Source organism: Callorhinus ursinus, unplaced genomic scaffold, assembly GCF_003265705.2.
Source record: "Callorhinus ursinus isolate GAN/ISIS: 27379988/994484 unplaced genomic scaffold, GSC_fseal_2.0 scaffold1, whole genome shotgun sequence".
Taxonomy (NCBI): domain Eukaryota; kingdom Metazoa; phylum Chordata; class Mammalia; order Carnivora; family Otariidae; genus Callorhinus; species Callorhinus ursinus.
The window spans coordinates 132,516,608-132,530,136 of record NW_027397063.1 but is presented as its reverse complement, the minus strand read 5'-3'; the positions used below and the strand labels follow the sequence as shown (position 1 = coordinate 132,530,136).

Sequence of the window (13,529 nt, the reverse complement as noted above, 5' to 3'; positions counted from 1 at the left end):
CACAACCCTGAGATCATGACCTGAGCTGAAATCAAGAGTTGGACACCCTACCGACTGAGCCATCCAGGCACCCTACTTTAGCTCATTTTTCAAATATCAGTTTTCACCTATTTTGTGGCCATGTGTTCCTGGCATGATTTTGAAGTCTATGAGGATATTATTCTGCTCCTTACTCTCTTTTTTCTTTTAGTAATTTTCTATAGGATTCTACCATGACTTTTTTCTGTTTGTAACTTTTTAAGTGAAATAAATGTCCTTTGTGTTTAGAAAAAGAAGGATGGCCAGAACAGCTTTCCTAATTTCAGGGCTCTAGAACCGTCCTGTTGTTTTCACAGTGATAAGAAACTGTGTGTGTGTGTGTCCTCAAACTTTCTGAGACCGACTCATATCTGGGCTGCTTCCTTCCCTACTAATATTGAGACCTTATTTTTCCCTTTGCCTCCAGTGTCCTAGACCTGCTCAGCTTGGATTCAATGTCCAGCAGTTTCGCCTAACTACAGGGCTTTGCCTTGGAATGGAGCTCCTGTCTGTTAGTTTTGAGGGTTTTCAGGGCCCCAAGTGGCTCCCAGCGCTGTCAAGATCTCTTGCTTCACCATTCCCTGCGTGCACACCCACAATGGATCTTGCAGGACCGCCTTCCAGTTGGAGCCGCTGTTCTCACACTGACCCACTGTGCTTCCTTGTGAGTGCATGTTTGTTTGTTTTTAAGATTTTTAAGATTTTATTTATTTATTTGTCAGAGAGAGAGCACACAAGCAGGGGGAGAAGCAGGCTCCCCGCTGAGCAGGGAGCCCGATGTGAGACTCCATCCCAGGACCCGGGGATCATGACCTGAGCCAAAGGCAGACACTTAACCGACTGAGCCACCCAGGCATCCCATGAGCGCATGTTTGTGATTTAGGGGCTGTCTGAAGCCCAGTTGCCTTACCTCTGCTTTACCCCATGCAGTTCCTTATCCCACTTGGGTAATTTGTCCTCGTCCACACGTGCTTGGGTCTTGTGAGGATACTTGCCATGCGGTTTTATTGTAGATGTTGCTTCTCTGTGTTTGGTTTTGGTAATCTAACTGCTCTGTTTATCTGAGAGATTCAGGGTAATTCATAAACCATGGTGCTCCCTCCATCTACCCAGAATTCTCTGCCTCCATCTAGATTCTGAGCAGGAAACGGGTCATATATTTCTTTCATAACCACCATGCCATTTTGCTACATGCCATTCACAGAGGAGATCATCAATACTTGCTGACTGATGGAAGTTTATGTATTTAAAAAAAAAGAAAGAAAGAAAGAAAGAAAGAAAAAAGAAAGTTTATTTATTAGTCTTCTATTGTTATGTAACAAATTATCATAAACTTAGTGGCTTAACATCACACATATTATAATCTTAGATGTTTGGGCCTAGTTTGACTGGGTTCTCTTTTTCAGGGTCTTTCCCACCCTGCAATTCATGTGTCAGCCAAGGCAGTGAGCTCTTAAGAGGCCTGAGTGGGAAAAGATCCCCTGCCAAGCTCCCTCAAGTTGTTGGCCGAGTTCATTTGTAGGCCTGAGATCCCTGTTTCCTCCCTGTCAGGCAGTGCTGTACTCAGCTCCTAGAGGCCACCCCCACTGCTTTTCCACATAGCTCTCTCCATCCTGGGGACTTAGTAAAGCCAGCAATAGAGAGACAGTCCCTGATGTATGCTGGCAAGCCTGACAATATACGTATCAAGGCATAATCACAGAAGCGACTTCACATCAACTTTGTCATAGCCCTCTTGGCTGGAAGCAAGTCATACATTTCTCCCAAACTCAAGGAGAGATGACTGCACAGGGTATAAACATGGAGCCACATGAAGGTCTGTCTACTACAGTTTATAGATATAAACTGCCTTAAAACCTGGTTTATTCTCTTTGTTTCTTAAGATGAACAGCTTTCTATTAATAGACTGTCAGTGGCAAGTTTAACTCAGTTCCAGGGCAAATGGCTATAAATTCAAACATAATAATGGATTATCCAGTTCAAATATAAAAATCTGACATCAGGAACTTGAAAATCCTACTATAACTAAACTTTTTTTTCTTTTTCTTTTTTTTTAAGTAGTCTCCAATGCAGAGCTTGAACCCATCCTACCCTGAAATCAAGACCTGAGCTGAGATCAAGAGTCAGATGTTTAACTGACTGAAACACCTAGCTATTTTTAATGCTCTAATTCCCTGTCCTTCACTGTGAAATTTCCTCTGGGCATAAGTATTTCTACTCTTGCCAATCTCACAGAGAAAGTATAAAAAGAGCCTTGTTAGTGTCCTTAGGGAAAATAAGATTTCATATACATCTAATGTATTTTTACCTTATTTTATGGCACCTGTGTTTGTACATACTTTTGGAGTCCTTCAGAGAGCTCATGTTTAAGAATGACATAGCTCCAAAAGTAATTGTTTCAATACTCCAATAAATCAGACAACCCAAGTAACCATGTGGAGGAAAATCAAAGGACATGTGTATTTTAGAGACTACAATTTTTGGTGCAGATGATGAAGGAAATAATCTTATCCCCCATGCCAGACCATTGTAAGACTTCCATGAACGAATTCATTATCCGAACACAAAGTGGCACTGTTCCTTATGTCTACTTTTGTTCTAATAAATAGGAGTATCCATCATTTTCATCTCTGTCTCTTCACATGCTCATGCTGTCTTCTCTGTTCTTGATCTCATCATTTTCCACTGAGCATGAAAAGGGTAGGAAAAACTGCCTCTATCTGATGAAGATACACGATCATTTTTTTAGTAAGGTTGTATATGCTTGGAAGCATTCAGCTATGAAAGCGAGGGATTCTTCTCGTCTGCTTCAGTGCAGCTGAAACACTGAACAGCTCCTCGCCTGATGGATGGCACATGAACGCTGTTTGCTATGGTGAAGCCCTTTCCTCCTGGCAACAAGATTGAGGGGGCGTGAATAGGAGGCTCAGGAATACAACACACAATGTGTGGGTACAGACTGTGCAGGGCACTCTGCCCTGGGAATTTCTGATTCCCCTCCTCGTGGGAACAGCAATAATAATAACCAGAGTTAACATAAGTTGAATGATTAATACCACGAATGATATACAAAATACTTAATAACGGAAACAGTGTAAGTATCAACCAGCTGGCATGAATGCTGGCTATCACAGCATCCATTCTGATGAATCCATGCCCTCCCCATTCCAGTTGTTAAGTGTGTTGACGACTGGCTATTTGGACGTTTGAGGACTGCCAATGTAAACCCTGCTTTACCTTATGTCGGGCACTGTGCCAAGCGCCTTAAGAACCTTTGCTCATTGACTCCTCCCAGCCACCCTGCAAGATGGACACTCTTGTTACTCTAATTTGACAAATGGGAAAACTGAAGCTTAAAGAAATTGAATGACTCATTCCATATCACACAGCCAAGAGGCAGGGGGACTGAACTTGTACCCTGCTCTGCTGACCCAGGAGTCTGAGCTGTTAAGTTCCACTTTCTACTAACTCTTAGGAAGCCACACCCCACAGCTTTTTTCTGTCCTTACAAGGAATGTACACTTTATGAACATGAAAGCTGAACTTTATTACCCTGGCCTTAGTGACAAGTGAAGTAGCCCTTGGCCAGTCCATTAATAAAAGCAATGCAAACAGCATAATGAAAATGACAGAATGAAGAATAAGCCCCGGAACTAGGCCTATGCTCCAGAAATAATTCTGGAGTTGACCCAAGGTTCTTCCTTAAAGGATCATGGAAGCCCAAAGTCCAGACTGACCTTCCAGCCTGCGGGGGCATTTTTCAGGTAATCGTCACAGATCCTAACTCCACATTCCTCTAGCCATTAAAAGAACTCTGTCTGGTTGTGGCTTTTGAAGCTGGGTTGATTTAGAGCAAAGCAAACAACTGGATTCCAGAGATGGGCCACGTTGATCTTATGTCATTGTCTTTCTTGACTACATGGCTGGCTGGTTGGTTGAGTTTTTTTCAACCTCAGCCAGCAGCAGCACCCCACATCATCACTTTCTGTGAGCCATTCTTGATAGTGACACATTACATTTTCAGAAAACTTGTTTTTCAGCTGTGACACACAACACTAATGAAATCCTCATGCTCAACACACTGTCGTGAACTGTCTTCACATTATGTGCTCAGATGTCACCTCATCTTTTTCTTTCCCGTTCAAGAATGCATTATGGAAATGCAAAAAGTGACAGTACTGTTAGCAGAGGTATCTATTTGGGCAACTTTCTTAAAATCTCTGAGCCTCAGTTTCCACATCTGTAAAATGTAATTGGAAATATATGTTTTGGGTGTGGGTGAGCTCAAGGCATGGAAGAAGGTATGACTGGTCAGAGCAAATCTTTATCTCAACTTTTCCATAACACTCACAGAGAGACAAGATCAGATTCTTGAATTACAAAGAGTGAGTTACTAACAATAAAACACCAGCATTTGTATCATCAATGTCATTATTACTATTATTATAACTATTATCAACAATGACAAGGATGAAGTAACAGGGGCTATGTATTGAATGTTTACCACACGCCAAGCGTGGTGCAAAATGAGATGTATCTCATATCTCATTCATTTCTCAAAACAACCTTATGAAATTCAACTTTATGTGGGTATGTTTCACCACTGCTCTGGCCTAGAGGAATAGATCGGTGGGGCCTGGGATAGAGGAACCAGATCTAGAGGGTCCATGTAGAGATCCAGAGTCATCCGGGGTCCTCCAGACAGCACGAGCATCCTCTGCTGCTAGCACCAAGAGGCTGTGTGGGTCCTTAGTGCCACGGAGCCTCCAGCCCCCATTCCAGCGAGACGTACTGCCTGTGCTGAGTAGCTGTACTAGCCATCCAGGAAAGACAGCCCAGCCTCAGAGCCAGCAAGGAGGCTACTGCCCAATCATCATGCAGCAGAAGTGAAGCTTATCTGGCCCCAGCGTTAGGCAGTGCTGCTGTGACGTATTCCACATGAACCGGAACACTCCTGAGCTCCCCGATGATTGATGGAGGTTGGGGTCATGCACACCAGGAGGATTAGGACACGTGTGGGCACATCTGATGGGCCCGTACCTCTTCCTCAGAGCAGGGCGGTGGTAACATACACCCACATTCACTCCTAGGGTTGTTTTGAGGAATGGATGAGCTATGAGATGTAGGCTATTGTGCACAATCCATGGGACATCATAATCAATACCACAAACAATAAATATCAACTGCTATTCTTAGTAAGTAATAATAACATAACAATAATGTAAACAGCATGCAACCATTCTTACTTTATTAGTAGTAACACACGGCCAACTCTCCTCACAGATGACCATGGCAGGACCACGTCACCACGTCTCGTCTAAGAAGCCCTGCTCCAGTCAACACAGGGCACATGTGACTTCAGAATCCAGGTGGATTTTTCTGGCCTGAGTGATGGCTGGTCTTGGACGGCATGACTGGGCGCTGCCTCAGAGGAGTCGCTCCTGTCTCTAGCAACAGCCATCCGGGGACACACCGATCAACTGGCCCCAGGTGTGTAGAGGTGAGATCTGGGAAAAGCAGCCAACGGCGCCTGGGTGTCTCAGTTGGTTAAGCGTCTGCCTTCGGCTCAGGTCATGATCCCAGGGCCCTGGGATCGAGTCCCACGTCGGGCTTCCTGCTCCATGGGGAGCCTGCTTCTCCCTCTGCCTGCAGCTCCCCCTGCTTGTGCTCTCTCTGTGTCAAATAAATAAACAAAATCTTAAAAAAAAAAAAAAAGGAAAAGCAGCTGAACACCATCCAACGTAGCCATGAAACATTCTATCTCATCAGCGCCCAGCCAGGATATTGACAGTGCCATGTTGGTTCTGAATGTTTGTGCTTTCAAGGTCACTCCAGCCAGAATAAAACTCTTCAAATCAGCAGTACCTCACAGTTTTTGTTTTGTTGTTTTGTTTTGTTTTCAGTGTGTCCAGACCTCTTAATAATACATAACCACTTTACTTCTCTTTCCACAGTCATGTTAAATCATGCAGAGATTGAATTCATTTACTCACATTTTCAGGCTATGGTGAACTTGTTTCCTTACCCTAGGCGTGGAGTCTTTGGGTCCTGGAGCTAGGAAAGAGCTGCGAGCCCATTAGTCTGGTGCCATCTAGAACTGTTGGCAAGGATGGGGATGTTATATATCTGTACTGTCTAGTGTGGTAGCCACTAGACCCGGGAGACTCTTGAGCCCTTCCAATGTGGCTGGTGTGAGCAAGAAATGAATTCTCCATCTTATTTAATTGTAATTAATTTTTTAAAATTTATTTGTCAGAGAGAGAGAGAACATAAGCAGGGGGAGAGGCAGACAGAGGGAGAAGCAAGCTCCCCACCGAGCAAGGAGCTCAACTCAGAACTCAAACCCAGGACCCTGGGTTCATGACCTGAGCCGAATGCAGACACCCAACAAACTGAGCCACCCAGGGATCTGTGATTGTAATTAATTTAAATGTAAATAGCCGTATGTGGCTAGTAGTACTTATTGGGTAGTGAAGATCTAGCGCGATCCCTTCATTTCACTGAGTCCCAGAATTGTATCAGTGACCTGCACAGGACCTCACAGCTGGGTAGAGGCACAGCAAAGCACAGAAAACATTGGTCGCTGTCTTAGCCCATTCAGGTTGCGCTCAGAAAATACCATACACTGGGTGGCCTATAAACAACAGAAATTGATTTCTCACTGTTCTGGAGTCTGGAAAAATCTGATGCCGGCATGGTTGGGCTCTGGGGAGGACCGGCTTCCTGGTTCATAGACAGCAGTTTATTCACTGTGTTCTCACATGGAAGAAGCCGGGAGCCCTCTGGGGTCTCTTTTACAAGAGCACTCATCCCATTTATAATCCATCCCATAGAGGGCCCCACCTCTATGACTTAATCACCCCCCAAAGGCCCCACTTCCTAATACCATCACACTGAGGACTAGGTGTCAACATATGAATGCGGGAGGAGGGTGCAAACATTCAGTCAATAGCAATTGCCACTTCAGTGTTTTCTCCAGCACATCATGTTCCACTTATTCATCCCCAGGCAGAAATATCATTCCGCCTACGCACTTAGGTTATTGGGAGGGAGGAAAAGAAAGAGGGGAGATGGGCAGATGCAAGCTGTTTTTGTTGTCTCAGTACACAATCATGCAAACACTGAAGAGAGAGGAAGAATAGAAAACAGAGTTAGCATCCAAAAAATAGAGTTAGTATCCAAAATATTTAAAGAACTGATACAACTCACCCCCCCAAATAATCCAATTAAAAAATGGGCAGAAGACATGCACAGACATTTCTCCAAAGAAGACATCCAGATGGCCAACAGACACATGAAAAGAAGCTCCACATCACTCATCATCAGGGAAATGTAAATCAAAACTATCATAAGATATCACCTCACACCTGTCAGAATGGCTACAATGAACAACACCAGACACAACAAGCGTTGGAGAGGATGTGGAGAAAAAGGAACCCTAGCGCACTGTTGGTGGGAATGCAGACTGATACAGCCACCATGGAAAAGAGCATGGAGGGTCCTCACAAAGTTAAAAATAGAACTACCCTATGATCCAGCAATCATACTACTGGGCATTTACCCAAAAAATACAAAAACACTAATTCAAAGGGATACATGTGCCCCTATGTTTATTGCAGCATTATTTACAATAGGCAAACTATGGAAGCAGCCCAAGTGTCCATCAACAGACGAATGGATAAAGAAGATGTGGTGCACATATATACAATGGAGTATCACTCAGCCATAAAAAAAGAATGAAATCCTGCCATTTGCAACAACATGGATGGATCTAGAGAGTATAATGCTGAGCAAAATAAATCAGTCAGAGAAAGACAAGTACCATACAATCTCACTTATATATGGAATTTAAGAAACAAAACAAACGAGCAAAGGAGGAAAAAAGAGAGACAAACCAAGAAACAGACTCTTAACTATAGAGAACAAACTGACGGTTACCAGAGGGGAGGTGGTTGGAGGGATGGGGGAAACAGGGGATGGCGATCAAAGAGGTCACTTATCATGGTGAAAAATAAAATAAAATGATAAAAAAGTATCAAACACCTAGTAATCTAATAAAAGATTTAAAAGACCTCTGCAATGAAAACCACAAAACATTGTGGATGTAAAGTAATTAAAACCTAAATAAGTGGAGGGACAGACTATGTTTATGGACTAAATAACTCAGTTTAATAAAGATGTCAATTCTCTGCTAAAAACAGAACCAAACAAAAAAGAAAGCCCACACACAACCACTCTGAAATACTAAGTAGGACATAGAGGAGTCAAGGAGGTGGGAGCTAGAGATGGGGCTGGTGAAGTGTCTTTTGTGATTATCACACTGTAATTAAACACTGACAATTCACATTGGCTTTTTAGCTTTTTTACAGTTCTCTTTTCATAGGATAAACCCATACAGTGAAACATGAATCAGCTGAATACTGTTGAGGACCCACCGTGTAGAAGGCCCAGTGTTAAATACTATAGGGGGTTTCAAAAAAGCATAAAATAGAGTCTCTCCCCTCAGAGAACAGGGCATCTAGTTGTGAAGACATGCCATTGTAATGGAGGAAAGATAATTTTCCCTCTATGTTTCTGAGGTCTTAGTGGATACCCCCATAATAAAAGACGCATTAACAAGAGAAAAACAATCCACAGTTTATTAACATGTGTGCCTTATGTATACATTTGGACATCCCCAGGAAAACTGAGTAACTCCCCGGGTGGCCTAATTAAAACTCAGATTAAAAGCAGCTTAGTAGGGAAGGGGAGGGGGACATAGGCCTTTCAGGGGAGAGTCAATGACTTTTAGAAAAGATGAATGGGCCCTGAGAACAGATGGGAGACAGGACAGTTTCTGACAGTGTGGGGTCAACATCAACATCTAGTCTCTTCCTCTGCAACAGGACTCAGCCCTCCCTGGGGATGACACTGCCGCGGCGGGGATCTATGCCAACTGGGTTCCGCTCAGGGAATGTGTCTCAGGCAGATGAGGGGAGTTCAGAGAAAGCCTCTCCCTGCATTTGCTATTTTTCAAGTGCCTACAGTTCAAAATAACCAATACTTCAAAGGGTGGCGTATTCTGCTACCCTTCATCACTGAAGCCGGGGGGAAAAGCAAAAAAATCATATCAGATCCTGCATAGTTGCCACACATCTTCTGGAGAGTGGCCTCTGGGCAGGCCAGAGAGCCGGAGACTGATGGATGGTCCCTGCTTCGGAGAGTGTTCTCTACCCTTGTGCTTCCTTCATGAGTGTCTTTCATTTCCGTTTAAGGACATGAGCAGCGTCCTGCCTTCACCTATGACTTGCTCAGGGGAAGCCAGGAGTCCACGGCCAGGAAGGGGGCACGGCATAGCAGATGTGATCCGCTTAGCTGTGCCGCCCCCTGCAAGTACCTTTGCCTCTTGGGACCCCATTTTCCCAGCTGTCAGAAAATCACTGCAACTGGACAGGTTGTTACCAGGATTTACCAGCCCATACAGTGATTCACTCACACCCCATCCCATTTCCACCTGCAGGCTGTGAGCTCCACCAATATCTGAGACTTGCTGCTGCCCGCTCACCCCAAAATCTATTCTGCAATTCTTTGGGTATTGAATTCTGACTCTGGTATTGGGTCCTCTTTTGTCTCCTGCCAGCTCAAGCTTGGCTTATTTTTCTGGCTTTTCCTTCCCTCATGAAGGAAAGACAGATCGGGGGGCAGGATAACATGACAAAATGAGTGTTAGTGACACAGTCTTGGCACAAAGTCAGCATTTAATACGAAGAATCGGAAGTGGAATATCTGCTATCGTTTTATGAAGCTCTTATTATGCACCAGCGTTGGTCTAAGTGATTTACGTGTTTTAACTCATTTAAGTTTCCTGAGGCAAGATTCAAGTGCAAGGATGTATTAAGAGCGGTGCTCCCTTAACCCATAAAGGAGTAGGGGCAGCAGGACGAAAAAGAAGGGTAGGTACCATTTCTGGCACAATCCTGCAGGCCTGATCCCACATGGGAGCACAGCAGTGTAAATTACGCCTCAGGACTTGATTGCTGAGCTTTCTTGCATAGTGAGACTAAAGACCGGGGTAAAGAGAACCCCGAGGCATTCCAGTTCCATGCTCCTGCACATGAGCAGCTCCAGGAGGCTGAGGAAGTCCACCAAAGAGATTTGCAGGTGTTAATGGGCAGGTGAAAGCAAAGGTAGAGAAAAGCCAGAAAAGGGATGCAGAAAATGCTAAACGGCTGCTGGGAGGTCTAGCAGCATGCCCGCGATGTCTCCTGCAAGCCTTACAACAACAACAACAAAATCCATTTAACAGATGAGGCACCGGAGGTTAAGTGATTTGCTCCCATCACATAGCTAGTAAGTGGAAAATAAGGATTTAAATCTAGACGGGCCATCTCTCAAGTACATCTGTGCCCTTTGCCCTGGTTGCAGTATCAGCCCGACCTCCTAAAGATTTTCAGAGCTGATGCCGATGCGTCGGTCTGGGCTGCAGACATCTGGAAACACACTGAAGCGAACCAAATTGTTCCTTCACGGAGGAGGTCCTTTGTCATCCTGACTTGTCTCAGCCTCCACCACCATAATGTAATCAGGACGCTTTTCCTCTCTATTGGCTCCTGATTCCTGCAATTTTCTCCTCATGGCACTCCGGATCTTGCTGCTGGTGACAGCGCCATCGGCCCCCTGCCATGGGTGCTGGGCTTGGGCACCAGGTGCAGGCTCCCGAGACCCCAGCTTGGCATCTGAAACAAACTCCATTTGTTTGAACATTTCAAGAGACATTGCTTTCCCTTCAACATGTTAAATTACTCTTTCCTGGAAAGAGTTTGACCACAATTTTTTTTTTCCTACAAAAATAATGTCAAAGTATTTCCTGTTGGTTTAAGCGATTATAGAAAGTATGGACTTTATCATGTGTTTTGGTGTCACGCAGCGGCCGAGAAGCAGTTGACATGTGAGTTCATAACCTCTGGCCGCGGGGGTGAATGAACAGACTATGAACTTCCGTGGCATAATGGATAGGATGATGACAAAACAGCATTTAATGTATTGATAAAATGTTCCAGATTAAATAGGTATTATTTTTACATGTGGCTGATTACTTTCTTATAAGTGGAAAAACAACAATAAATATGATAAAGCAGTGATCCTGGTCGTTACCTCCGCTCTCGGACAGGGTTTCCTAAGCTTGGCATTCTGGACATTTCTTTTCGTGAAGGGCTGTCCTGGGTAGTGTAAGATGTTTCGCACTGCTACTGGCAACAGTATCCACCCCTCCAAGTTGTGATAAGCAAAAATATCTCCAGACAGCGCTACTCGTCCTCTGGGAAACAAAACTGCCCCGGGTTGACGACCACCATCCAGAGGACAGTAACAGGGAAGGGACGCCCCATGGTGCGCTCTCTGGGCTCACACCCGCCAACCTCTCTGCTGGTCTCCTTTCTTGGTTTCTGTTTTACTGCTATTTCCGAGATTGTCCAATTTCGGTTCCTTCTGGCAATCTCTCACTACTATCATCTTTTAGATGTCCACACTGTTTCAAGTTTTGGTCCACTACTATCATCTTTTAGATGTCCACACCATTTCACGTTTTGGACAACTGGGGTTGTCCCCATCGCCATTGTGTCTGGAGCTTGAGCCTTCCTTTCTCGCAAGTGGGATGCAGGGGAAGAAGAGACTGACAGTAGGGAGAAAGAGGCTGTCTGTGACCCATCTGCACATCTTCAGCACTTCCCTTTAGTAACTTTGTTTCAACCTTATGATGCATAAAATAACAGGAAAAAAATGAAGTGAGGGGAATTGAGAGTGCCCCGTTTTGACGTGTCAGAGAGCACTGGTGATGGAAAAAAAATCCAGGTTTCCTAGGATCTAGGGATGAGACTTTTTCATTTTTAAAAATATGATCATTCTAGTCAGAAAAGTTTTAGTAATTCTGACCAAGATATTCATATCCATAGCCACAAAAGGCTGCTCTTGTATCTTTTTTCAAAGTTCAGGCCAAGTAGCAAGTAAGTTTCACCCATCACACCATCGTGATGGGTATCTCTTTACGCTGTCTTTTCTCATTGAGTCTCTAGAGTTGGACTTTACAACTGGGCCAGCCAAATTACTGTGCTGTCATGGCCCCAAGCCAGGTTTCTGAGAGGGTCTGAAGAATGTCTGGATTCCCCTTAAAACCTTCCCTTAAAAATCATGTCCCAGTTTTGGGACACCTGGCTGGCTCAGTCAGTAGAGCATGTGGCCCTTGATCTCAGGGTCTTGAGTTTGAGCCCCATGTTGGGCTTAGAGATTACTTTAAATATATATATTTCATAAGTTTCTTCCTTATGAAACACGAGGAAAATTGACTTCTCAGGTTTGAAGCTGATACCCAAATGTTTGCCAAGACCTATGAACAGTCAAATTCAATGTTCATGACCATTCAAAGGATGGTTCGATTCAAAACTTGGGTGTCTAACTCTGCTCCACACCCTCTGTTGGTCTAAAATCCCTTCATTCTTCGAGGTCTAATGCTTTACATGATGCTCTCCCCTCTTTGAGTGCCCATACCATTGTGGTCATATTTTTATTGCTCTCCTTTATGCTACAGTCATTTGTGATCCATTTGTTTTTGTCCTTCTTTAACTACATGAAGCTTCTTAAGGGCATATTTCTATTTAGTTCATTTTTTTTAAAGATTTTATTTATTCATTTGCCAGAGAGAGAGAGAGCACAAGCAGGGGTAGTGGGAGGCAGAGGGAGAAACAGGCTCCCCTCTGAGCAGGGAGCCCAATGCAGGGCTCCATCCCCAGACCCTGGGGATCATGACCTGAGTTGAAGGCAGACACTTAACCAACTGAGCCACCCAGGCGTCCCGATTTTTAGTTCGTTCTTATGTGTGTACAGGACCTGCCTCTGTTCGGAGTAGGAACCCAACAAATGCTTGTGCAGTTGAACTTTATCTTTGGAGAATAACCTCAGGTCTTTCTGTGCCACCTAATGAGTCTTGGCTGGGGATGGAAGGAAGGAGGGAAGGAGGGAAAGAGGGAAGGAGGGAGGGAGGGAAGTAAGGAAGGAAGGGAGGAAGGAAAGGAGGAAGGGAGGAAGGATAAAAGGAAGGAAGACAGGTAGAAATGCTATTTTTTTAATTCAAGTATGTTTAAATAGCAGAATCAGAATCTTTTAGGAGGTATGAAATGTTCTGTTGAAATCACATTAAGATTACAATAATATATTTGCCTCATCTAAAGGTAAAGGTCATTATTAATGAGAACTAAATAAATACCATTCTCCTTCTGCTCCATGGTTGCCAAACATATGAAGAAAGGAAACATATCGCTTAGGATACAGATAAAGCTTCCGTCCTTGCTCATGAGCCTCATTTCCTTTTGATTGCCTGAGTTTCCCTATGGCTTTAGGGTTGTGAAGGACGGGAAATAATAAAGTGCTGCTTTATCCACTGGGAAGCACCATGACTTCTTTGGTATGTGAACATCTGTATGTTCTCTCCTCAGAGCAGGAACTTTGGTCATGTGATGGCATTTCCTCCAAATACAACA

At 44.1% G+C, this 13,529-nt stretch overlaps 1 long non-coding RNA gene across 2 annotated transcripts in view; it reads right to left on the bottom strand.

Annotated features, from left to right (window-relative positions):
* Positions 1–5,162: 5,162 nt before the first annotated feature.
* LOC112832499 (uncharacterized) overlaps positions 5,163–13,529 on the bottom strand; it is a 55,399-nt gene continuing 47,032 nt past the window's right edge. For both annotated transcript variants that reach the window (XR_012380861.1, XR_003210401.2), the window contains one exon: positions 5,163–5,691. This is a non-coding gene — a long non-coding RNA (uncharacterized lncRNA). The remainder of the gene's footprint in view (positions 5,692–13,529) is intronic.